The sequence below is a fragment of the Rhinoderma darwinii genome, chromosome 3 (assembly GCF_050947455.1).
Source record: "Rhinoderma darwinii isolate aRhiDar2 chromosome 3, aRhiDar2.hap1, whole genome shotgun sequence".
In the NCBI taxonomy this organism is placed as follows: Eukaryota; Metazoa; Chordata; class Amphibia; order Anura; family Rhinodermatidae; genus Rhinoderma; species Rhinoderma darwinii.
This window is the reverse complement of record NC_134689.1, coordinates 109,816,952-109,844,451: the sequence shown is the minus strand read 5'-3', so window position 1 is coordinate 109,844,451 and position 27,500 is coordinate 109,816,952. Positions and strand designations below refer to the sequence as shown.

The 27,500-nt window shown below is 44.1% G+C and overlaps 1 protein-coding gene across 1 annotated transcript in view; it reads right to left on the bottom strand.

Annotated features, from left to right (window-relative positions):
* FGF1 (fibroblast growth factor 1) overlaps positions 1-26,943 on the bottom strand; it is a 127,807-nt gene extending 100,864 nt beyond the window's left edge. The window contains exon 1 of the mRNA XM_075859383.1: positions 26,612-26,943. The gene's annotated coding sequence lies outside the window, so the exon portion shown is untranslated. The remainder of the gene's footprint in view (positions 1-26,611) is intronic.
* Between the last annotated feature and the right edge of the window lie 557 nt (positions 26,944-27,500).

Here is a 27,500-nt window from a genome sequence, read left to right as displayed (position 1 = left end):
CGCCCGATTGGCGGCCATCCACACACCCACCTCACGTCATCCTATACTCCCATAAGAGGAGCAGTTTTCTCGCGGCGCCGCCATTAGCCCTGTGTACCCCTGAGGACGCTACTAGTTAGCGAAACATGTCGGGGGGGCTCTAAGTGTTTTTAATTCCTGCCTAACCGAATCTATTGCCCTACTTTTAGTGTGGCACGCTGCCTCCTGACTGACTGTCAGCCGGCATTCATTCCTGGCTATCTAATACCTTGCTGGCTCCTCCAGCTGGTTGCCTTCACTATAACTTCGGTCTTTGGCAGTGATAATTTTAAACTGTTATATGTGGTCTGTTTTGTGCTATACGTAGCTTAATAAAATTTGATAATAAAATTTACTCTCTATTAACTTTTGGGTGGTCAGGAAAATGGTTCTGTCTGCCTGCAGGCATTCCCTCTATTAGTTTCCAAAATGGGGTCACTATTGGGGGATTCCTACTGTTTTGGCACCTCAACACCTCTTCAAACCCGGCATGCTGCCTAAAATATATTCTAATAAAAAAGAGGACTCAAAATGCACTAGGTGGGCTTGTCCAGCTTGGAAAAAAAGACGTCTTAGAGGGGATCTTATTAATATGTATAAGTATATGTGTGGTCAATACAGAGAACTAGCACATGATCTGTTCCTTCCAAGGACTCTACAAAGTGTGGAAGAAAGAAGTTTCAGACAATATAGAAAAGGGTTCTTTACAGTTAGAGTGGTCAAGCTATGGAATGCCCTACTCCAAGAGGTAGTGATGGCAGATATTATGTCAGCACTTAAAAAAGGCTAGATGCTTACTTATTGAAGAATGGCATTGAGGGTTATAATTAATTAATCAATCAAGCAATGAATGACGGGTAATTTATTGAGAAAGGCTAAACTTGATGGACCTATGTCAACCTATGTAACTATGTAAGATAGAACGTCTATGGGCTCGTCTTCAGCCTAACGAGGAGCGCCAATAAGAGCCGAAGATACATCGCGCTTAGCTGAGCGCATCTGCACCTTCGTTACAGCAACGATGGGGGTCACAGCAGCTGGACACCCACCGATCAAAACTTCTGATATGTTTCTATCACATATAAATTTTTTTGAAACTACAGTTATTCTTTAAGTGCAGTGATACTTGCAGTTTACAATAAAATTTAATTTGGACGTGTCCATATGTCTATATTCTGTATAATAAAAGGGTGAAAATAGAGAATAACTCACTAAATACAATCCAAGTGGTTGTCTTATCACGAAAACCTATTTTTCTGATAAAACCAGCCTGGTGGTCAGCTGCGGGTAACACATGGCAATCAGCCGCTGCACATTAATTGTAGTATTACATGGCGCCTATTCAAATAAATGACGGTCTATGTAATACATGGACAGGATGGGTCTGCCGCTGTTTTAATTTCCAATTTGGCTAATATGGGGAATTCCAAGCACGGGAACCTCCTGTATGATGTCCATATGCCCTAATAAGTGCTGGCTTGATGAATCAACCTGTTACATACCTTTCTCTTCCTGTCTCTGTGCACTCTTGCTGTGCACGCTTATTACTGGGCTGCTTCTGATTATGTCATCAGGGCTTACTAAACCCCTTCCTGCCCTACGGCGTAAAATATATGGTGCTGGCGGGCCGGACCTTAGCGTGAAGCGCATGTATGGCACAAGGATTGCACGGATTGCTTAGGAGTTGAGAACGCAACAACCAGCAGTAGGTGTCAGCTATAACATACAGCTGACACCATGCTGCAATGGCCAGAACTTGAGCTAGCTTTGATACTGGACATTAAAACTCTGAGGGTATGTTCACACGCAAACTCAAAAACGTCTGAAAATATGGAGTGAAATCAGCTCCTGATTTTCAGACGTTTTTTAAGCCACTCGCGTTTTTCACAGCATTTTTACGGCCGTTTTTGGAGCTGTTTTCTATAGAGTCAATGAAAAACGGCTCCAAAAATGTCTCAAGAAGTGACCTGCACTTCTTTTTCGCGGCCGTTTTTTACGTGGCCGTTTTTCAAAACGGCAGCGTAAAAAAATGGCCCATCGGAAGAGAACGCCGTATTTCCCATTGAAATCAATGGGCAAATGTTTAGAGGCGTTCTGCTTCCGATTTTTCTGACGTTTTTTGGGCGTTTACGGCCCGAAAAATGGCCGAAAATAGGCCGTGTGAACATACCCGTAGATACCGCAGTCAATAGTAACCACATGTATCCAGGCACAGGCAGTCAAGTCCGGCATCCTGACTCTTTTCTTCCCTGGATTTTATCTATAGGCTTGCCCTTTAGGTTTTCACTCTTCCGTGTATACTGGTTTTGGAAAATGTTGCCAGCTGGATTCCTCTTTAAAGGCCTGGGCTAATGTCATCCGCAGTGCAGTTATCCATAGCAACGCTGTGCAGCGAGGGTCAGGAAGCCGTGGCCACAGGCCAGAAATCATCGCTGGAATGAGGAGTGGGGAGGCTATTTGCATAGCAATGAGACACGGCTGGTGGGTGGAGGCAGGAGCACCACGGCTGCCAGCAGGGACCCACCGATGGAACACGGAAAGTTGAGTAACATACACTTTTGTATTTAAAAATGAAATTAGCCCTGGCTTGTTATGGCCCATTACATTTCTGCCACTTATCCTTCTACAATCCATCTATGCTTGTTCTCAAACCTCCTGTTCATAATGAGCAGCAAGAAAATACAACAAAACTTGCACACAAATCACAAGACAACTTAAGAAAATATTGGAGAGTTTATCTAGCAATCTAAATACAGATTTGCTTTCGGCAATTATTTTTTACTGGATATGCAGCAAACGCAACTCCATTTATTGCAACAACAAAAAAAGAAACCAAATTTATTGAAATGTAGTATACTGTAGCTGTACATACTGAAGAAAAAAACTCCCAACTGATATCCACAAAGGGATACCACATATTAAGAAATGTATTATCCCAAAGATACCTTGAGTACAGATGAACCACGCTCATTGCCGATAATTGCCCTGTGTAAACAGGACAGCGATCAGCAGATGAATGAGCAAACGCTCGACCATCTGCTGGTTGTATCGTTTTAAATGTGCAAAATATTATCGTTGTCGACATCACATCTCCCTGTGCAAACAGGGAGACGTGCTGCCGACATGATTAAAATACATGGGGACAAGCGAGCGGAGTAATGAGCACTCCTCCGGATACTAGCTCCTTGTAAAAGGAGCAAATAAGCGCCGAGCAACAGGCTGTCTTGTTGATCGGCGATTGTTGAAGCGGCCAAAAGTACCTTAAGACTGTATTTTTCTAAACAATAGGTCATATGATAGAATTCTAAACTAAGATGCTGCAGTCTTTAATCTCCCACTGTTCCTTAGTGTCCTATTAAAAAGGATGAGTCATCTAGACAGTAGCTGCTTGCTTCACCGGGACTCGCATGTAATGGTAGAAGAAAAATCTCACACTGCTCTTGTTGAGATTTGCTGCACCCACATTAAAATCTTATACAACTTCTCTGCATTCCTCCATTAAAAGGGCACATACAGAAGCTCAAGTTTAGCATCTTTACTCATCAGTGGAAGAAGACAGCCATTGGTAGGGATGATGCCAATGGTGAATCCCCATATGTCCGTTAAGGACAGCCTCCGGGGGCCCGAGGCTCCTGCGGGGCCCATGGCCGCCCAAAGGCCACATCGCAGTTTTGTCACATTTTTGCGGCGAATCACGACAAAACTGCGACAAAACTGGAGGCCCCGGTATCAATTGTATCCGTGTTCTATCTACAGGGGTGTGTGTGTGTGTGTGTGTGTGTGTGTGTGTGTGTCACTATCTACAGGGGTGTATGATGCTATCTACTGGGGGGCTGTGTGTGATGCTCTCTACAGGGAGGTGTGTGTGGTGCTATCTACAGGGGGTGGGACGCTATCTATAGATGGGTGTGACGCTATCTTTAGGTGTGTGTGTGTGTGTGTGTGTGTGTGTGTGTGTGATGCTATATAGAGGGGCTGTGTGTGGCACTATCTATAGGGGTCACTGTGTGTGGTTCTTTACAGTCTTTGACACAATTATATTCAGGGGCACAGTGTTTAGTACTATTTTATTCAGGGGTGCAGTGTATGGTGCTATTATATTTAGGGGCGCAGTGTGTGGCACCATGAGAATTTTCTCTTCGTTTATATGTGTGGAAATGTTGAAAAAGTGAGTAGCCGAAGACATCTAGGTGGCAAATTCTGCAGAAATGGGTCATTGCCGGGAGAAGTCATGAGGTCTGGACCAGATGGAGAAGAAAAAGAGGAAAAAAATACTACTAGCACCTGTGAGTCACTGGATTTATAGAGAATCTGTCACCTCTCTTGACATGTTTATTATAGAAAATACTTGTATTTCACAAATAGTCTTTGTGCAGTCCAGGACTCATAGACTAATGGGTGTTACCATTCCCCTTGTCAGGAGGATGTGTCCCTGTACAATCAGCGATGTTTGGATACTGTCAGTATGTAGGGACACAGCCCTTTGACAAGGGGAATCTTAACACCAATTTGTTAATGCTTGCACAAAAAGGTGGCGTAAAAAATAGTCACGGCGCGGCAGAGAAGAAGGGGGGCCCAAGTTTGGGTATCAGCCCAGGGCCAATGGTCTACTTAATCCACTGTTTTTCACGTCTGCGTTGCCCTCGTGTGGGTCCCGTTTTCACAATTCCCCATAGAATCGTTACACGGATGTATTCTACGTTCTTCTGCATAAGGCCTTACTGATAGTTTCCCCCTGTCACGAAGGGTCTGTGGACCCACTGAGCCGTACTGCCTTGGCGGTAAGGCAGCTGGCCAACAGGGCGCAGGTGAATGTCTATAGTTCGTATAGGTACCTGTGGCAGCTCAGACAGCAGCAGGGCAGGCTCGGCTAGGACTAGGCAGCAGGTGGACGTCAGGCGAGGTGAAGCAGGTCAGACGTGGAACACAGCACGACACGACTTTGGCACAGCACTCGACCAGGATAGTATGGAATACAGGGAACAGGAACAGGTACAGGAACAGGAAACACACTAGGAGGCCATCACATAAACAAACTAGGAAACATCAACTACGCTCAGGTATAGAAGCAGGGGGCTGGACCCCTCTTATAGTCCAGGGTACACATGGGTCAAAGTTCATCAAAAGTCCGGTACGCGCGCTGCCCTTTTAAGAGCTACAGGATCCGGCTGAGGTGAGTGGAAGCAAGCGCTGGGGTCTCCTGAGGAGGCTGGGGCCAGCGCTTGCCGACTCGTGGTTGCGGCTGTCTGGAGGGGATTGGAGCTGAAGGCTGCAGCCACGGACATTACACCCCCGCAGATCACAACTGAACACTGGGGGGCCCAATTGTGTGATACTTTGTGATCAGTTTATTGTCAAAGGAACTTTCAAACAAGTAGGGATTGTCTAAAGTGGAGAACCCTTTTAAAATCATATGGTGTGGAATCCCACTGATTATTATGGCAAATTGCACTGCACTTCGCTTTACAATTTTAAGCACAGTCATCTTTACCTTAAATTAGCCATAGGGCTAATTATTATAATTCCAGAAAGTTGACCGAGCTATAATGCACAATACATATTTATTAATTTATTCCTCCAACTAGTTGTTTACTATGCACTTTTTTCATTTCAGGCCTTTATGCAACATTCACTGGTAATTTGATGAGGTGTGTGTGACCATAAAACTTCTTATGCTCCTACAACACCATGTCTTTTTCTTCTAGGGGCCATTTTTCCAGGCGCCTGGTGAAAGCTTTGGTGGAAACTGGCTAATGGGAAGTCTCTTGAAACTTTGGTGAAGGGAGGCTGGTATTGGTCCATTACTCTTACAAGGCCTTCTGGCTTTAAAAGTTAGGCCTCATGGACACATTGGAGCCACGTACTATATAGTGTAGTGCCCATGGCCGCGGGCCGTCGGGTTCACTCACCTCCCGACGCCCGCAGCCATGGATCTGTGAGCGCTGGCCTCCGTCTCCCTCCTAGGAGATGCCAGCGCTCACTTCTGCTCCGTCCGGCCGGGTCCCGTAGGGTGCGCGCGCACGCTCGCGCCCGCTCTTAAAGGGCCAGCGTGCGCACATGAAAACAATGATCATTAACCCACGTGATTCCCTGCCCTATAAGAATGCCCCAGCCCTTCTGATCCTTGCCTGAGCATTGTTAGTCTTTCCCTGTCTGTCTCGCAAATGGTCCCTTAGTGTCTCCCGTTCCAGCTGTTACCCATGCCCTGTTACCGTTCCTGTATTCCGCATTGTTCCTGTGCCTACCCGTGTTCAAGTGCCATCTGCCACGTCATGTGCCATCTGCCACGTCAAGTGCCATCTGCCACGTCAAGTGCCATCTGCCACGTTCAAGTGCTATCTGCTCATCGGATACTGCCCGCCACGTCTGGCGCCACTTTCCCCACCTGCCTCCATCCGTGCTGAAGCCACAGTCACCGTTCGGACTATTTCAGGTACCTAAGCATTACTGTCTGCTATCTTACTTTCACATAGACTGTGACCTGGTCAGCTGCCTCCCCGCTACGGCGGAGCGGCCTAGTGGGTCCACAAACCCAGTGTCCGTGACATATAGCTAGTTGAGCTGCACAGATGCCCAAGAGGAAGGGGGCTCACAGGGGGTTCAAAACAAATTTCCTGCTCCTCTTGCCCCTCCCCCTGCTCACATTCTTCACAGTCTCATAGATTAAACACACTGCATCCTCCCAGTCAACCAATCACTGAGACTGTATGATTGTCTGTGCTGCTTTGTGATTGGCCGATAGCGGATGGTGCAGTGTCTGTGTGCCACAGCATCCTACAGCTACAGATGGAGGAGCAAGAGGTAGGAGTCCTGCAGTATATACTGCCCTGGACCACCAGGAATGTTATCATTAACCGCCTCATCACTCAAGACCACAAGCAAATAACCACTGAGCCACATGCTACTCTCTAACCATAATGCATCCTTCACAGACAGAAATGTCATTAAACATGGTCTCAAGTACCCGTTATGTTTATAGTTTTACGCAAATTGACTTATATTTCTTGCACATGTTCCTATGCTTGTACAGCAGAAAAAGTAAACATATATTATGTGTCTCGACTTATTTTGGTATTGTGGTTTTAATCAGTAACAATTACACCTTTCTTCAGTAAAAACCACAAACACCCTCACAGCTCTAAAAAAAACAAGGTGTCAGGTGTCAAATTGGTCATTTTCCAGTGGCCTTTAGGGTGCCTGTACAGGTAGCGGTTGTGCGTCGCACCGTTTTGCAATATGGTTTTTGGCCGTATGAAAGTACAGGCTTTGTACATAAAAGCCATTTGCTTAATATGTACTTGCCCTAAATCCGGAAACTACCTTGTCAAATCGCGTCAATTTGCGGTAAACCAAGTGCAGTTTATGCTGCCCGATTCTCGCCGGCAAGGCAGGCACAGCTATATGTACGGGCACCCTTACAACTATCATTATTGTTACATTATTTATATGTAGTAAATAAATGTCAAAAGTAGGTTTCCTGTATCTTGCCATATGTAAGGACAAACACTAAAGAAATGCATCAATATTGTATAAATCAGAACAGCAGTACAGTATTCAATTCATGTCTCCGTATTCAGATGGCCCTTTAAGTGTACTTTATGGCTTAACTACCTTTAAGTGAATACATACTTCCGATGCTCATGGCATCTCCCTTGTTTCTGTTTAAACCCTTAACGACAAGTGACGGATATATCCGTCACAAGCAGGTGTTAGTTCTGATCGGGTTGGTACTGCAAGTGTACCCACGCGATCAGTGGCAGGTGCATTGCTGCCATACAAAGCCAGGCTCCTGCCCCAACTGCCGCAATTGAAGCGCTCTCCGATTTTGGCAGTTTAACCCAAGAGATGCCGCTGTCAATAGCGACAGCGGCATCTTCACCCCATTGGCGCCCCCGCAAAGAAATCGCAGAGCACCGTTGGGTTTCCATGGCAGCCGGGGGGCCTAACAAAGGGCCCCAGGTCTGCCTTCAGCAACTGCCTATTAGGACATGCCTCTGGTTTTACACTGACAGACAATAATGCTTTGGTATACTAAGTATGCCAAAGCATTATACAGTGAAGGAAATAAGTATTTGATCCCTTGCTGATTTTGTAAGTTTGCCCACTGTCAAATACATGAACAGTCTAGAATTTTTAGGCTAGGTTAATTTTACCAGTGAGAGATAGATTATATTAAAAAAAAACTGAAAATCACATTGTCAAAATTATATATATTTATTTGCATTGTGGACAGAGAAATAAGTATTTGATCCCTTTGGCAAACAAGACTTAATACTTGGTGGCAAAACCCTTGTTGGCAAGCACAGCAGTCAGAACTTTTTTGTAGTTGATGATGAGGTTTGCGGTTTGCACACATGTTAGATGGAATTTTGGCCCACTCCTCTTTGCAGATCATCTGTAAATCATTAAGATTTTGAGGCTGTCGCTTGGCAACTCGGATCTTCAGCTCCCTCCATAAGTTTTCAATGGGATTAAGGTCTGGAGACTGGCTAGGCCACTCCATGACCTTAATGTGCTTCTTTTTGAGCCACTCCTTTGTTGCCTTGGCTGTATGTTTCGGGTCATTGTCGTGCTGGAAGACCCAGCCACGAGCCATTTTTAATGTCCTGGTGGAGGGAAGGAGGTTGTCACTCAGGATTTGACGGTACATGGCTCCATCCATTCTCCCATTGATGCGGTGAAGTAGTCCTGTGCCCTTAGCAGAGAAACACCCCCAAAACATAATGTTTCCACCTCCATGCTTGACAGTGGGGATGGTGTTCTTTGGGTCATAGGCAGCATTTCTCTTCCTCCAAACACGGCGAGTTGAGTTAATGCCAAAGAGCTCAATTTTAGTCTCATCTGAGCACAGCACCTTCTCCCAATTACTCTCAGAATCATCCAGATGCTCATTTGCAAACTTCAGACGGGCCTGTACATGTGCCTTTATGAGCAGGGGGACCTTGCAGGCACTGCAGGATTTTAATCCATTACTGCGTAATGTGTTACCAATGGTTTTCTTGGTGACTGTGGTCCCAGCTGCCTTGAGATCATTAACAAGTTCCCCCCGTGTAGTTTTCGGCTGAGCTCTCACCTTCCTCAGGATCAAGGATACCCCACGAGGTGAGATTTTGCATGGAGCCCCAGATCGATGTCGATTGACAGTCATTTTGTATGTCTTCCATTTCCTTACTATTGCACCAACAGTTGTCTCCTTCTCACCCAGCGTCTTACTTATGGGTTTGAAGCCCATTCCAGCCTTGTGCAGGTTTATGATCTTGTCCCTGACATCCTTAGAAAGCTCTTTGGTCTTGCCCATGTTGTAGAGGTTAGAGTCAGTCTGATTAATTGAGTCTGTGGACAGGAGTCTTTTATACAGGTGACCATTTAAGACAGCTGTCTTTAATGCAGGCACCAAGTTGATTTGGAGCGTGTAACTGGTCTGGAGGAGGCTGAACTCTTAATGGTTGGTAGGGGATCAAATACTTATTTCTCTGTGCACAATGCAAATAAATATATATAATTTTGACAATGTGATTTTCTGTTTGTTTTTTTTTTATATAATCTATCTCTCACTGGTAAAATTAACCTAGCCTAAAAATTCTAGACTGTTCATGTCTTTGACAGTGGGCAAACTTACAAAATCAGCAAGGGATCAAATACTTATTTCCTTCACTGTATAATCGATCAGCAGATCGCATGGTGAAGTCCCCTAGTGGGACAAAAAAAAAAAGTAAAACAGTTAAATGGACTTTATGAGAAAAAAAAAAAAAAGATTACAGTAAAAAATAAAATAAAACCCTTTTTTTCCCCCAAAAATGGTTTTATTTTGTAAAAGTGTAAAGAAAAAATAATACATACACATATATGGTATTGCCACAATTGCATCAACTCAAACAATAAAGTTAATTAAACTGCCGGGTGAACGGTGTCCAAAAAAAACCGCAAAAAAACAATGGCAAAACTCCTTTTCTCCCATTCCCACCATAAAAAATTAAAATAAAAGTTAATCAATAAGTCCCATGTACCCCAATATACTACCAATGAAAACTACACATTGTCCCGCAAAAATGAAGCCCACATATGGCTACATCGACGGCTCTTGAAATGTGGCGATGCAAAAACAAGTAATTTTGTTTTTAAAAAGGGTTTTTATTTTGCAAATGTAGGAAAACTTAAAACCTTTACATATTTGGTATCCCCGTAATCGTGCTGACCCATGGAATAAAGGTAACATGTTATTTATGCCGCATAGTGAAATCTTTCCTAAAATAAAGTTAATAAAAGTTAATCAATATATTATAAGCCCCCAAAAATAGTGCAATTGAAAAATACAACTCGTCCCACAAAAAACAAGCCCTTATACAGCTATGTCAACGGAATAAAAAAAAATAAAATTACGACTCTGAGGGTATGTTCACATGACCTATTTTCGGCCATTTTTCGGGTTGTATATGGCCGAAAAACGACCGAAAAATCGGAAGCAGAATGCCTCCAAACATCTGCCCATTAATTGCAATGGGAAAAACGGTGTTCTGTTCCGACGGGCCATTTTTTTACGCGGTCGCTTTGAAAAACGGCCACGTAAAAAAAGCGGCAGCGAAAAAGAAGTGCAGGTCACTTCTTGGGACGTTTTTGGAGCCGTTTTTCATAGACTATTGAAAACAGCTCCAAAAACGTCCGTAAAAAACGCAGCAAAAATCGCGAGTGGCTTAAAAAACGTCTGAAAGTTAGGATCCTTTTTCCCTTGAAAACAGCTCCGTATGAACATGCCTTTAGAATGTGACTGTGAGAAAACAAAAAATAATTGTAATGACGGGGGGGTAGGGAAACGGACAAGTGAGCCCTAGTCTACCCGCCACTCTGTCCCTGCCTACTTGCAACGACCCGCCCTAGGCGACGGGGTACAACTGGGCGGCGGTCCCTGCGCTCAGTAAGTGCACGACAAACACGACAAACAGACAAGGGAATACAAGCAAGGGAAAGGGGCAGTTGCCCACGGCAACACCGTGAGCAACCAGAGTGGTGAACGAGCCGAGTCAAGCCAGGAGTGTGCGAGGTACCAAACAAAGAGCAGAAGAGTAGTCAGTAAGCCAGGGTCTGTATGGAGCATGATCAAAATAAAAGGAGCTGTAGCTGGGCCAGGAAACCACACGAAAAGAATCACAAGCACCGAGGGACAGGAAGGGCAGGCTTAAATAGACCGAGGGCGGGAGCTAGCTGAGTCTGGCCAGGTTGCGATAGGCTCTCCCACTCCTAAGCCTGCCAGCCTGAGTGGTGGAAGCTGGAGTCAGTCTCAGGGATGTAGATTCAGGTGCTGACTGATTAATTATGGGAGTTAACCCCGAAGCTGTGCCTGGCAGATCCTTTACAATAATCCTTGGTCATTAACGTGCAAAATGGCCTGGTCGTTAAAGGGATTTGAAAAACATGGTTGCTTTTTTCCTGGACAACCCATTTAAGGCTAGTTTCACTTTTATGTCATATTACAGCCCCTCACGGTTCTTATGAATCAAACTTAGATGGCCATAGAACCATGCGTGTGTTATGGTTGTTAGGTTTATATTATACATTCTAAAATGCAGCCATGATACAGCGATGTGAATGGGACTTTAGGGTCATGCAGAAGGCAGAAATGCATGCATGGAGTCTGTACGTGCCTCCTTGTGCTGCTGTACAGGTTTTGTCAGGTGCCATATGTACAGAGATATTCTCCCGTAGATCAAATCTTCTAGGGGAGCATACCTTTGTAAGTATAGAATCCAATGGAGCATGCCACCATTTTTTTTCTGACTGATTTGTACAGAATCCAAAAGGAAAACCTCCATATAAAATTAGAGGAATACGGAAGTACAATAGAAGCCCCATGCACCTTTATAAGGGTAGGGCGATAACGGAGCGGCCCTGACACGGTCACAACGCGACTAACAACCGAGCCGACACCATGTTCGGAGGGGCTGTCAAATAGCCTGTTAGTGGCCGCATGTAAACCGTCCCTTTATCTCCAAAATCATGCGGCCATGAATTAATACACCCTTTATTGTCACACGATTTTGCAAATTACAACTTACCACCTATTCATTCTCTATGGCAGTGCCTGAACACTGCACTCGGCTATCTCCGGGGCTCCCATAGAGAATGAATGGAGCGGCAGTGCGCATGCGCATGTAACTGGAATATCTCTTAACGAGGTATTTGTCAGCCGCTCCTACATAGTGCCAGCGCGGTTGCTGGCCGCGTTGCAATCATGTCAGGGCCGCTCCGTGTGGCCGTACCCTTAGGCAGGGTTCACACTACCTATTTTCAGGCTTAAACGAGGCATATAACGCCTCGAATTACGCCTGAAAACACGGCTCAAATACGTCGGCAAACATCTGCCCATTCATTTCAATGGGTTTGCCGACGTACTGTGCCGACGACCTGTAATTTTACGCGTCGCTGTCAAAAGACGGCGCTTAAAATAACAGCGTCGTCAAAGAAGTGCAGGACACTTCTTGGGACGTAATTTGAGCCGTTTTTCATTGACTTCAATGAAGAACATCTCCAAATTACGGCCGTAATTCACGCCTCGCAAAACACGAGTACGAGCAATTACGTCTGAAATTCAGGAGCTGTTTTCTCCTGAAAACAGCTCCATAATTTCAGCCGTAAGTGACATTATCGTGTGCACATGCCCTTAGAGTCCTATGATGGCTCCGTACAAAATAGAGGCGTAATACAGACGTGTATGAGGCTACACTCAAACTTTTTTCCAAGTTTTAATAGCATCTCACATGTCATCTCCCCGATTTTATTCATGTAGGTTGCATTTGTCCCATGATAAAAAGTTTGTGTGTAACCCCAACCTAAACTAGTCTTTCCAGAAGGCCAAAAATATCAGATCTAGGACAACCCAAATCCACAAGCAGGTTGTCCCAACACTGTGTCAGCATGCCGTTGGTAGTGCAGCATCACAATGAGGCTGGGTTCACACGACCTATTTTCAGACGTAATGGAGGCGTTTTACGTCTGAAAAAACGGCTCCAATACGTCGGCAAACATCTGCCCATTACTTTCAATGGGCTTTACGATGTACTGTGCCGACGATCTGTCATTTTACGCGTCGCTGTCAAAAGACGGCTCGTAAAATTACAGCCTCATCAAAAGAAGGACACTTCTTGGGACGTAATTGGAGCCGTTTTCTCATTGACTCCAATAAAAATAGCTCCAAAAACGATCGTAAAAACGCAGCAAAAAGGCTGCGAAAACGCAGCGAAAAACGAGAGTTGCTCAAAAAACTTCTGAAAATCAGGGGCTGTTTTCCCTTGAAAACAGCTCCGTATTTTGAGAAATTTTTGACTCTACGTGTGAACATACCCTTAGGGCATGTTTTCACGCTTAACAAAAAAAGTCTGAAAATATGGAGCGGTTTTCAAGGGAAAACAGCTCTTGATTTTCAGACTTTGTTTAGCAGCTCGCGTTTTTCGCAGCATTTTTTACGGACATTTTTTAAGCTGTTTTTCTATAGAGTCAATGAAGAACAGCTCCAAAACCGGCCCAAGAAGTGACATGCACTTCTTTTCTGCGGCCGTTTTTTTACGCGGCCATTTTGAAAAAGACGGCCCATCGTAACAGAACGCCGTTTTTCCCATTGAAATCAATGGGCAGATGTTTGGAAGCGTTCTGCTTCCGACTCTTGTGCCGTTTTTTGGCCGTTTACGGCCCAAAAAAACTCCAGAAAAGAAGCCGCGTGAACATGCCCTAACATCTGAGCTATAAATCATACCTCCTAAACGTCCCGGACTCTGCGGAACAGTCACGGATTCCAAGCGGTGTCCCGCTGTCCTTCGCAGCCGGTGGTATGTGCTGGTGTCAACTCTGTCTGCGTCCTCATGACGTTTTTTCGGACGGAATGTGCTGCGAGTCCTAGGTCGGATACGCTGCATAGTTTTATGCAGCGTATCCGAACCATGGGAACCCAGCCTAAAAGGAGTCCAGGACGTAGAAATTTTCTGCTACAGATTTTGCTGCATATCTGCATGTGTTACAAAATCTGCAGTGGGTGAAATCCACGCCGTAAATATGAGGGAAATCTGTAGCCAATAAAACTGCTGGATGTGAATGGAGTTTCAAAAAACCTTTTCACCTATAATGAACTGTAATTTCTACAAATCCACCACGTCTGAATGTGGTAAAATAGAATGACTTCATGTAAACTACAATGCATATGAAAGACAGAATTTCTTGACTTCGGGTTATCCTTAACAGATGTGTCTAAGAATTATTATTTTATTCTGTATAGTAAATTATCAGCTTGTCAACATTCATGTTTGCATTACCGCTTGTATGATGATGTTTTAGTATATATTTCCTACTACGTTTACTATCCTCATCATTAGCAGTAGACACTAATGGTAGCTTTTCCAATGATCATAGGAAGACATTACAGATAGGAAATAAAATTGTACAGTGATCCCCACAATAATACCTGTTACCAAACAATTAGTTACAGATCAAACAACTGGCAGGAGAGGAACACTATACTCCTGGCGTTCATTGTAAATGTACCACGCCCTAAAAAGACAATCTCCCAAACCTTATGTATTATTAACCATTGCAGTGAGGGTCACCTACCTGTAGAATTCCAGCTGAAGTTCTTTTTTTCTGTAAATACCGATTCCAGGATGGTATCTCTTGCTGTGAGCAAAATGAGGGGTGGAGCAGTGCTGTCAGCAAGTCAGTCCCTGTGTTATACGCCTGTCTGTTTTCTCCTCCTGAGATCCAGATGCAGCCATTGCTCCATGAAAGAAGTCTGGCCTTAGCAGATTTTGTATCCCAGCTGGGTGAATGAGCAGCAGGCTGAGGCATGCACATCAAATGATCTAACGTTAATTGTTCGACTATAAAAATGTAACCGAGACTGCGAAAAAAAGAAGAACCTGTTCTAATACAAGGACTTCTGTCTTGCCTTGCCTCAGATATTTAAAACATTATCGACTCTATAAAAAACATAGTTTGAATCAGCTTAACAGTCAGTAAAGAACCTGCACAACAGGAGATCTTTGTATGTAATAATGCATACCTTCCCACTTTCAAGTATTGCAAAGCGGGACAACTTTTGTGGCGCGCGATGCGTGCCGCAACAAATTTTGTTCAATGTTAAGCCACACCTCTCATCCAGCCCAATCCCCGCCCAAACACACACACACACACACACACGCACACACACACACACAGCTCAGCCAACACAGTATAATACCCTCATAATGCCTCCCCACAGCATAATGGCCAATAATGACCCCCACAAAGTATAATGCCCCATAGTACCCCACACACACAGTATAATGCACCCATAGTGCCTCTCCACACACAGTATAATGCCCCCATAGTGCCCCCACACAGTATAATGCCCCCAAGGTGGCCCAGCTCACAGTTTCATTTCCCTATAGTGCTTTCCCAAACAAACACACACACACACACACACACACAAACTCACACACACACACACTCACACAGTATAATGCGCCCATTGTGCCACCTCACAAAGAGTAATGCCCCCTATAGTGCCTCTCCACAGTATAATGCACCCATAGTGCACCCACACATCATAATGCCCTATAGTGCTTCCCCACACACAGTATATTGCCCCCATAGTGGCCCCACAATATAATGCCCCACACACAATATAATGCCCCCATAGTGCCTCCCCACAATATGTCCCCCATAGTGCATAACAAAAATAATGAAATAAATACTCACCTAGCCCTGTTCCCACGACGAGTAGAGGAGATCCCTCAGCTGCTCTTCTCCCCCGATCTATGCTCAGTGAGGCCACGTCGCTCAAGGTTAATATTACATAGTGAATGGTGGAGCAGGAAGTTGATGGCTCCTTCTCCTCTATTGGATTCTTGAGGATGAAGATACAGTTGAACCCAGGATATGCCGCCAGCCAGATGGGATAACTGGCCCGAATCTGGGACTGTCCTTCTGGATTCAGGATGGTTGGGAGGCATGCTTGATGCTTGCTCCAGACAGCTCTGTTTTTACATAGTAGAGAAAGCTTACTTCTACAAAGACCATGGGCCCTAGGGCAAGTATTTCACCTGAACCCGCCCCCTCTTTGTTGCTTGGATGCGCAGGCCCTCGTGGCATTGCTAGTCCCAAAGACTGTTGTACCCACATAGTGACTGAATAATACCCCCATACTGTTACTGAATAATACCTCCACACCATAACCACATGGTGACTTAACAATACCTCTATACTGTTACTAAATAATAACTCCACACCATAACCACATAGTGACTGAAAAATACCCCCATACCGTTTCTGAATAAAAAACACTATACAAAGACCAATATTACCACCATGTATTGACCATATAGTGGTAGATGGCAGTTATACACAGGAGCTCTGCAGACGATATAAGTGATTACAGCACATTTATATCCTGTGACTCACAGGTGGTGTTTTCTCTGATTAGAGTCATTCACTTTCCCTTTTTTTCTCCATCCGGCTCAGACCACTGTGATGACTTATTTCAGCCACGACTCGTCTCTGCAGAATTTGACACACAGACATGTTGGTTTCTCGCTTTTCAAGCACCCTCCCCACCTATACCCCATCCTCTAAACAAGGGGTCTCAAACTCGGCTGGGTAAATGGGCCGCACATAGAAAAAATTTGAAGTTCACGGGCCGCATTACTTTCAAATTTGATGCTATACAAAACTATTGTTAATCAATTAGTTATTCAAACTAATATAAAAATATTACATTACTATAATACTACACTACTATAATTATACTACATTACTATAACAACACTACATTACCATAACAATACTACTTTACTATAATACTACATTAATGTAACAATACTACATTACTATACTAATACTACATTACTATAATAATAGCGCTAGGTTTAAACGTGCTTATTTTAACAATCCAGTTTTCCAGTTTAAGTGTCGCTAAATGCAGTCTGGTTGCTCCGTTGGCAGTGTTTGGCAGACACAAGAATATCAAGATTGGGCAGCCCCTTTTTAGATAGTGTCACAGTGCCCACTGTAGATAAAGCCACAGTGCCCTCTGTAGATAATGCCACATTGCCCTCTGTAGGTAATGCCACATACCCCCTAGATAATGCCACAGTGCCCTCTGTAGATACTGCCACAGTGCCCTCTGTAGATATTCCACAGTGCCCTCTGTAGATACTGCCACAGTGCCCTCTGTAGATAATGCCACAGTGCCCTCTGTAGATAATGCTACTGTACCCTCTGTAAATAGTGCCACAGTGCCCACTGTAGATAGTTGACACACACACCCACACCCCCTATAGATAGTGCCATAAACACGCACCCTCCCTCTAGGAGTGGAATCCCGAGCCAGAGCGTTGCCGATGCTTAGGAAAGGGATTCCTCTGCTGGAGGAGTCCCTGACATCACTGTCCATAGACACTGACATCAGAGGATACTCCTGGACCAGAATGTGATGTCAGGGGCAACCCCAGAGCCGGAGTCCCAGAGCAGAGCACTAGTATAGACTCTGCTCCGGAACTCTGGGGAAGCCGCTGACATCACTGTCCATACATGGACAGTGATGTCAAGGGCAAGCCCAGAGCCGGAGTCCCGGACAGAGCGCTAGTAGCGCTCTTCCTGGGACTCCATCTCTGCTCCTGACATCATAGTCCATATAAAGACAGTGATGTCAGGGGCTTCCCCAGCTTTGAGTCCCAGAGCAGAGCCGCTTCTAGCACTCTGACTGGGACTCCAGCTCTGCTCCTGACATCACTGTCCATATATGGACAGTGATGACAGGGGCGCCCTCAGAGCAGGAGTCCCGGAGCAGAGCGCTAATATAACCTCTGCTCTGGGACGTCATGAAGGAGCGTCGGAGCACTCCTCCTTCGGCCTGCTCTCTCCTCTCCCGAGGGAGCTACAGTGCCTGTCCCTGCTCTAAACAAACTTGTAATCCACAGTGCCCCAGATGGTAATAATGATCCCTCAGCACGCGACGCAATAAAAGTGCCCCTCAGTAACCGTGCCCCCTTTGTGCCCCCTGTAGATAGCGCCACACAGCCCTCCCCATTGTACATAGTGCCATACAGCCCCCCTAGTAGATAGTGCCACACTTAGTATAGTGCTACACAGCCCCCCACTTAGTATAGTGCCACACAACACCCCCACTTAATGACCTCCTGTCCTTTACCTCCTTTATTTGATTCCCACATTAGATTTAACTTTTTATACCTTGTAATTTTCCTTAGCCTCCTTCTAAGGCTACATTCACACGAGGGTGACAGATTTTCGCGCGTAAAAAAACACGCATAAATCACGTTCGTGTGTGTTGCATTATTGCATCTGTGCTTTGCGAGTGGTATGCGTTTTTCATGCACTCGCAAAGCAAATTTTTTTTTTTATGGAATTGTTGTGTAAATCACGCACAGCACACTGATGTGCATCCATGTGCTGTGCGTGGTTTTCACACACCCATTGACTTCAATGGGCGAGTAGCTGCGTGAAAATGCACCAATATAGGACATGCAGTGAGTTTCACGCAGCGGACTCTCACTGCGTGAAAACTCCTGCATGTGTGAATAGCCCCATTGAAATCAATGGGTCCGTGTGCTGTGCGTGATTTCCATGCACAGCACACGGACGAGATTCACGTTCGTGTGAATGGGTCCTTACTGCAAAACTAGCTTGCTTCTATTTACATAGTTATAAATAGGATTGTATACTTGATGATTGGAGGTACATCGCAATTTAATCTCTATATCATTCTGTATCTCAAATAACGTATTTAGGTATCATCCCTATTTGTCTGCTTAATTACATATTTACGCAGGTGTTTGCCGACTATTGTTAGCCTTATTTGTATCTAATTTATAGATCAGTGTTTCAACTTGTATTTATTTGCTAAATAGTTTATCAACTTTAGTCATTTATTATATATTATCTTTCCTTCCATTATTAATTTATGCTTTGGCTTTTTATCCATTGATACATCAATCTTTTATGGTTCAAGTACGTTTAGTATCTGCTCAGCGGGCCGCTTCTGTACAGTCGAAATGACAGCCTGGAGACTCAAGGCCCTTTTACATTCGTATGTGTGTAAACAGGGCAACGATCAGCCGATGAATGAGCAAACCGTCATACATTGGCTGATCGTATCGTTTATACAGCATAAAATATTATCGTTGTCAGCAGCACATCTCCCTGTGCAAACAGGGAGATGTGCTGCTGACATGATGGTAATGCATGGGGACGGGCGATCGTAGTAACTATCGCTCATCCCCATACATAGCTCCTTGTGAAAGGAGCAAATGCGCTCTGAACAACGAGCTGTCTCATCGGTCGGTGCTCATTGTTACGGTTAAAATTGACCGGTGTAATAGGACCCGTACTGGTTCTATTGTCTTTGTCTGGTTCATGGATAATCACTGGCATTAAGTATACCAGACATAAGAAGGCATCATGGTTTGTACCTCTAAAACTGCGATGTGTTGTCGGTGGTTGCCATGACGACGGCAACACACTGACATCAGTCACTTACATAGGCACATTTGCTGCCTTAGTGCAGAGGCACTCCATTGACGTCAGAGATGCACCTCTGCGCAGCTGCTGTTCTCGTCTTATTTCCATCTGACAGTAGTAGTCTCCATTACAAAGCTTTGGCACATGCACAGAAGGTGGGGGGCTATCTGGCTACGCTGGGAACTTTAAATAGAGCAGAGAAGTTTGGTGTTTCTGCACTTCAACAAGCACTGCAACCGGGTTCCATTTAGATTGGCTGGCTCCCAATGTTATGGACTACTTCTCATTTGCAGTTTTAGTCGGGCATGCCGACAGGGGTTGTGAGTAAGGCCCTTTTACACGAGACAATGTTCGTATGAATAGTCGTTCCCTATCATGGCCCATGTAAACAAGGCAGTGATCAACCGTTGAACGAGCAAAAGCTTGAATGGAGCAAATTAGTGCTGGTCGACGTGCTGCATAAGATCCAAAAGGGCATATTCAGACGAACTTATAAATAGCCCATGTGACGGCCATTTTTTTAACGCCCGTCATACAGCTGCATGTATTTCCATGGGGCTGTTTACACAGCCATTGTTTTAACGGCCCGTATGAAGGGCCCGTGAAGAAATAGGACATGTCCTATTTTTGTCCGTTTTCACGGATCCATCAATAGACTCAAATCTATCGGGGATCCCTGAAAACGGGTCCCACACGGGTACAAATCTGATGTTTTTCACGGCCGATTTCGCACACGTCCGTCTGAATATAGCCTAACAGTATCCATTGAACTATGACTTTCTACTTGCCACCTAATTCTGTTTATTGCTTTGACCACTTCTATTATATGTAGCTTTGGTCTTTTATTGATACCATTTGTTTATTTGTGATATGAGTGATTTCTAGGTTCCCTGATGAAAATGCTGTAGACAGGGGAAACACGTTAAAACCCATTATATTTCCTCAAAATCCTACATCAGGGCTGTGTACTCATCACACTTGATAATATTTGTATATATTATCATTTAACTTTATTTGGGTCTTGCTGGTTTTTGTTTTATGTATTATAGTGCATTTGCAAATTTTGTGGTTGTACCCCCTTTCTCCTTCTCCTTTCAAGTACTACCATTTAGCTCCCAACTAAACTAATGGGGCTAGTGTAAAAGAACTGCCAGGCACAACTTCTGTGTATACGCCCATAGGTAATCAGTCTGCACCTGAGTCTATGCCTCTGAGACTGACTCCATCTTCCACCACTCAGGATGGCAGGCTTAGGAGTGGGAGAACCTATCGCAGCCTGGCCAGACGGAGCTAGCTCCCGCCCTCTGTCTATTTATACCTGCCTTTCCTGTTCCTCCTTTGCTTGTGATTCTTCTCGTGTGGTTTCCTGGCCCAGCTACAGCTTCTGACTATTTGATCCTGCTCCATACTTACCATGGCTTTCTGACTACTCTCCTGCTCTGCGTTTGGTACCTCGTTCACTCCTGGTTTGACTCGGCTCGTTCACCACTCTTGTTGCTCACGGTGTTGCCGTGGGCAACTGCCCCATTTCTCTTAGCTTTGTGTACCCTTGTCTGTTTGTCTCGTGCACTTACTGAGCGTAGGGACCGCCGCCCAGTTGTACCCCGTCGCCTAGGGCGGGTCGTTGCAAGTAGGCAGGGACAGAGTGGCGGGTAGATTAGGGCTCACTTGTCCGTTTCCCTACCCCCAAGCATTACAGCTAGAATCTGTGTTTCTATGGATAGGTTGGAGACCTGGGACGCCACTTTTGGGGCACTGCTATGATTAGATAGGCTGGTATAAAGAAAAATCCAATTAAACATGTATTGTATATGTTAAATTATATAAGTATAAAATACGATATAATTTAAGGTGGATCCATTTAGTTAATCACAATACACTGCTCCTTACAAATGAGTACCTCAGGGCAACAAAAAGAGTGAATAATAATACATAATATCAGCAGTAATTCTATCTTATCCAAGCACTGTATGGCAATAAAACAAAAGCCAAAGGATTGGTTATGGGTGCATCAGTTGCAAAGTCTTGGCTTGCACAAGAGTCAATACATAGAGATTACTGCTGGGGTATTACTAAAGCTGGCCATACAGATGAGATATTGTACCTGTTGGCCGACAGCTATCCTTCCCGACTCCACCATAAACATGCATACTCAGATTAGCTGTGCGTGCATATTTGATTCAATAGACAGATAAGTTGCTTCCAGTCACCGCTGGCAGTGCTGATTTGATCTAAAAAAAAATTATAACTTGGTAAAAAATGATCGTTTTTCAAAATAAAAACCACTGTTGTTATCTACATTACAGCGCCGATCAGATTATGTAGGAGATAGGGCATTTATAATCTGGTGACAGAGCCTCTTTAAGTATTGACAGCCTTCCCTGTATGAGTGTGCATGCAGAGACAGTAGTCACTGAGTCGGACCACCTACAGGACTTCTGAGCCCGGAATATATAGTATGGGGATGAGAGCTTGAGTTTGTTTGGACACATCATAGGCAGCCAAACTGGATAATATCTGGCCAATCTGTTCTTGGACCAAGTGTCTGGTTTACATCCAACGCATTACTGCAGTCTGTTAGTCCAGTAGGTGCTGTTCTACAATGATTGCAAAATGTGCAGCTAACAATAATTCAAAGCTCCCACACAGCATTACTTCTTTTACAACTAAGTAAATGGCAAGGCAAGATTTACATTGCTGGTCAGGACCCGGGCAAGTGCCGTGGGTCCACTACCCTTTGGGGGTTCCACTCAGTTACCGGGTGCTGCCGCTGCCGTCATGGCTCTTCCAGGAGTGGAATCCCCGGCCAGAGTGTTGCCGACGGGATTCTGCTTCTAGAGGGAGCCCCTGTATAATAGACGGCGTAACTACTGCTGTAGCAGCCATAGTGGCTGCTATGGGGACCACGGCATGAGGGGCCCCATGGCCATGCTAAAAGCCACTATGGCTGCTACAGCGGTAGCGACGCCACATTCAATAGTATCTGCATCCCTGGGACATAGAGACTATTGAATGCTATGGCAGAGCAGGGAGGTAACTCCCTACTCTGCCATTTACTAGGCTACAGACTCCCAGGCAGAGTGCTAATAGCGCTCTGCCTGGGACTCCGGCTCTGGGGTGGCTCCTGACATCACTGTCCATACATGGACAGTGATGCCAGGAGGAGAGATGGAGTCCCAGGCAGAGCGCTAGAAGCAGCTCTGCCCGGGACTCCATCTCTGGGGAAGCCCCTGACATCATTGTTGTCAATGATGTCAGGAGCAGACCAGAGTCCAAGGCAGAGTGCTAGTAATGCTCAGCCTGGGAAATTGGCTCTGGTATTGCCCCTGACATCACTAGCCATATATGGACAGTGATGTCAGGGGCTTCCCCAGAGCCAGAATACCGGAGCAGAACCCTTGCTAGCACTCTGCCCGGGACTTCAGCTATGCTCCGGACATCACTATCCATATATGGACAGTGAAGTCAGGAGCAGAGCAGGAGTCCCAGGCAGAGTGCTAGTAGCGCTCTGCCCAGGAATATGGCTCTGGGGTTGCCCCTGACATCACTGTCCATATATGGACAGTGACGTCAGGGGCTACTCCTGAAGAGGAATCTCCGGCCGGAGCATCGACAATGCTCTGGTTAGAGATTCCACTCCTAGAGGGAGCCCCAAAGGCGCTACCTACAGGGAGGGGGTTGTGTCGCACTACAAGGGAGGGGGGCTGTGTGGCGCTACCTGGGGGATGGGCTGTGTAGCACTACCTGAGAGGGGGGGCTGTGTGGCACTACCTGGCTGGGGGGCTGTGTGGCACTACCTGGCTGGGGGGCTGTGTAGCACTACCTGGGAGGGGGCTGTGTGGCACTACCTGGGAGGGGGGCTGTGTGGCACTACCTGGGAGGGGGGCTGTGTGGCACTACCAGGGAGGGGGTGGTGTGGCATTACCTGGGAGAGGGGACTGTGTGGCACTATCTACAGTGGGCACTAAATTTATGGGGGTACAAACAGGGGGCCTAAGTTCTTGATTGTGTCATAAACAGGGTCTAACATATAAATGGGGGCACAAATTTAAGTTTTCTGCCATTTTACTGCTGCCGTGAGTTCACCGGCAAAGGGGCCCAGTAAGTTAGTGTCGCCCAAGGGCCCACATAAACCTGAAGCCAGCCCTGTTGCTGATGCCTATAGGAGAGAATTCAGAACTTTGTAATCTCTCTAGTGTGTTACTATCAGTGCTGGAGTTACATGTGAGGAGCCTATAGTTATAGAATGCTTGGTACCTTAGTCAACTAACTTGCAGTTTTTACATAGAGTAGTGTACAGCAAAAAGCAGTACCATGAACATTTCCCTGACCTGTTTCATTTTTTTTTTTAAATAAAAAAAACACAAACTTCAACCAGATTTGTGAACCATGGCTTTACACATCAGTTGCAAACAGTAGTTCTCCCTCTTAGCAATAGGTGCAACTGTACCCTCCCATAAAAATAAAATAGTAACCGCTGTAGTGCCTTCCCTCTTCCCCAAGGTATACAGCAGTGTCCCCCTCTCTCTTTTCCATTAGTCACAGCAGTCCCCCAAAAGTAGTCAAGCCAAAAAGTCACTGCGGTTCCTCTTGCTTCTTCAAATAGACACAGCCTTCTCTTTCCTCAGTTGTCACAGCAGTCTCCCCCTTTTTTGCCCAAGTAGTTAAAACAAATGTCCCTGCAGTCTCCCTCTCCGCTCCACCCTTTAGTTACAGCAGCGTCTCTCCCACTGTACCCATATACACACCTCCACACATTCCTACAATACACCTTCTGCTGGCAGAAACCTAAATGTGAGAAGTATATTACTGGCAGTTGCATGTAACTTCCTGGATTGTTTGCTGCTGACGCAGTAATTCACCATCATTAGTTAATTCTACTTTTCTAGCGAAAAAACAAATTGATATGTATTCTGTAAGAAATAGCCTCTTAACCCAGGGTTGGACAGGCCCATGGGAGGAACAATGGCTTTATTTAACCAATTTTATTGGATTATTTCAATAACTTCAATCACAAATAAGCTATTAGTCCTAGTTGATAATATTACCTGTGCATGCAATGATAACAGCAAACTTTATTATGTAGTTGAGGGTAGGTCCACCTAACATCACATATCAGACATACAGTACATGTTTTTTCGAAAGCAAAAGAAATATATACAGAAAAAAATCTGTCACATTTACATACCAAAAGTACAACTGAAGATATTTTTTTCAATTAGATCCAAACATAACCTATGCAATTATTTACCTATATGTTTGGAACCAAATGCCTTTGACTACCATTATAAAAAATAAAAACACGAAAGAAAACCAGCATACTTTAAATACGTTTTTCATGATTCTATAAAGTGTGGTCACCTTGCTTTTTAGTAACCTGAAAAGTATCCAGATGCATGCCAAAAGGACACACTTTTGGAATACCTTTGTACAATCTAAACTGAATGTATCTCCGTACATATCCCAGTGACACACACTGACTATAAAGTAATAATCATTCTTCCTTCCTAAAGAAGCCACACATATGATAGAAACATGACTGCTGTTTACAACACATTAAGTGTGCACATGAGGAAACAATTGTCAAAACGTTCTATGAAGAGGGGCTTTTGTGTTATTTAAAACGGTCATTTATTTCTGTGACATATTCTCTAAAATGTCTCACAATGACTAATATAAAAAAAAAAAGACACAAGCTCCGCACCAGGTATGACCTACCATGCATGTTCTCAGGGTTGGACTGGACCACCAGAGTACCAGAGAAAGCTTTGGTGGGCCCAGGTGCTTTTTTGTGATCTGATTAACAAATTACCCATTAGACATTATTGATGATGGGGGAATCTATTAACTTTTCTATGCCAGTTTTCTGGCGTAGAAAATTTGATGAACAAATTGTGAGTTTTGCGCCGTTTTCATTGATCACATAATTTTTATAAAAAGTGGGTGAGCTTAATAGATAAATAATAGCGCAACTCGTAGCTGGAGTAGGTTTACATTTCTGGCACACGGACGGCCAGAGATGCCCAGTGGTCCCCATCCCAGTCCAACGCTGCATGTGCACCAGTTATGTAAAGAAATATCCTGTTTTAACAGATCCATACATATTTTCCACCAGTTGCAAATAAGAGTAAGTTCACACATGGCAAAAAATGTTGCCGACATTTTCTGACACGGTCCCATTTATCTGAATGGGGTTTGCAGAAATTCATGCACAGGCTGCAAAAACAAATACCTTATTCAGTTGTATGGAATGGATTTTCTGAAATTTCTGCATGAAATCTGCTGCGTATAAACATACCCTTACAAGCCAAATGTAAAAATGATCACATCAGTTTGATAAATATGGAGCACATCATCCTATGAGTGTTCTGGATTACTCCAGTTTTAAAGCTATGGCAAATTTATAAATCTGCCTACAGTATATAAAAGTACATATGTTTACATAAAATGTCACGATTTGCTTTAAATTACAATTCCACATGTAAACTAATTAACTAAAAATAAGCTGAAATGTTAAAGAATTTCCTTGAGATCACAGACAACAATTGGTAAAACAGTTATACACAGCAAGAAAGAGGTATATGAAAACCCTAAAGATCCTATACAAAAGGCTGGTGGATTTACATACAGAAGCAGCAGTAATAATTCATATTTACACGATAGATAGATAGATAGATAGATAGATAGATAGATAGATAGATAGATAGATAGATAGATAGATAGATAGATAGATAGATAGATAGATAGATAGATAGATAGATAGATAGATAGATAGATAGATAGATAGATAGATAGGATAGACACAACTAAATCTTTATAGTGAGACTGTGGATCTTCCCCACTACCCAGCAGTGTAAATCTATGCTCCTTTTCCTCTACTGGGAGACATGTACTCTCTAGAACATATCACTGTGTGCTGCATGCAGAGCTTCTTTCCTCCCCTTGTTTGCTCTGTTTACAATGTAAGAATTATTTAGTAGTGAATATTCTATAATAGATGAAAGCTGAAACATCATAGGAAGTAATCATACTCTGTACATGATATAATTATAATCCCTATGCGCATAGCTCAGTTAAGTAACCTTAAATTCCCCCTTACCTCGGTTTTGTGGGTTTTAGGCTCGTTCTGGTTGTTTTCCCTTGGCCCGACGTCAGTAAGGTAGCTGATTCTTCTTACTTAAGACTAAGTGATTCTAAAATCAGGATATAATCCAAATTCTAATAGCAAAAAAACATATAACCTTGGGTGTGGAGTAGGTCAGTAAACTGTGTGGTCGATTCCCTTCATTTTAATTCGTCGGACTCCCCCAGTTCCTATAAACCGGTTAAACTGAGCCAAGATGATGTTATCAAGTACAAAATAACTTGGCCGATATAATGCGCAATGAGTGAAACTAAATGCAGCTATATTTTCTCAGATCACTTGGCACAGATATGATCATGCCCAGTTCATTCTCTCACTGGACATGCCCGGTCAGTGCAGGCTGTGGTAATATCTCCCATGATATGGTGCTCTGGCATTGGGACAAAAGAACAAGAAAAATAAGGGCAATAATCTTGCATCCCTTTCTTTTTTTTTTTAAACTATGCTGTCCTCTGGCTATTTTCGGACTGGATGTTTGCCCATGATGTATTTCAAGGTTATTTTCCAATGTGTCTCCTCGCTTTATACTGCTCACATTAAGAAAATACAATCCAAAGCACTCAAAGCTTCACAGAAAAAAATCTGTGACAATAATTGCTGCTATTAAATACTTATGCTGTTATCAGATCTGCTTCAGGAAAACTGCTGCATTTTTAATCTGCCTTATAAATCTTCCAAAAGTGGAGGGCATAAAAATTCCTACCATTACATTTACTGTAGTCAGAAAACGGGACAGAAATAAAGCAGACATTGGGTTTTCTATAAAAGATAATGAAATCAATGTTCTACCCAGCAGTAAGGTTCAGAATAGACCATTTCAAAATTGAAAACTTCAACATTTTTG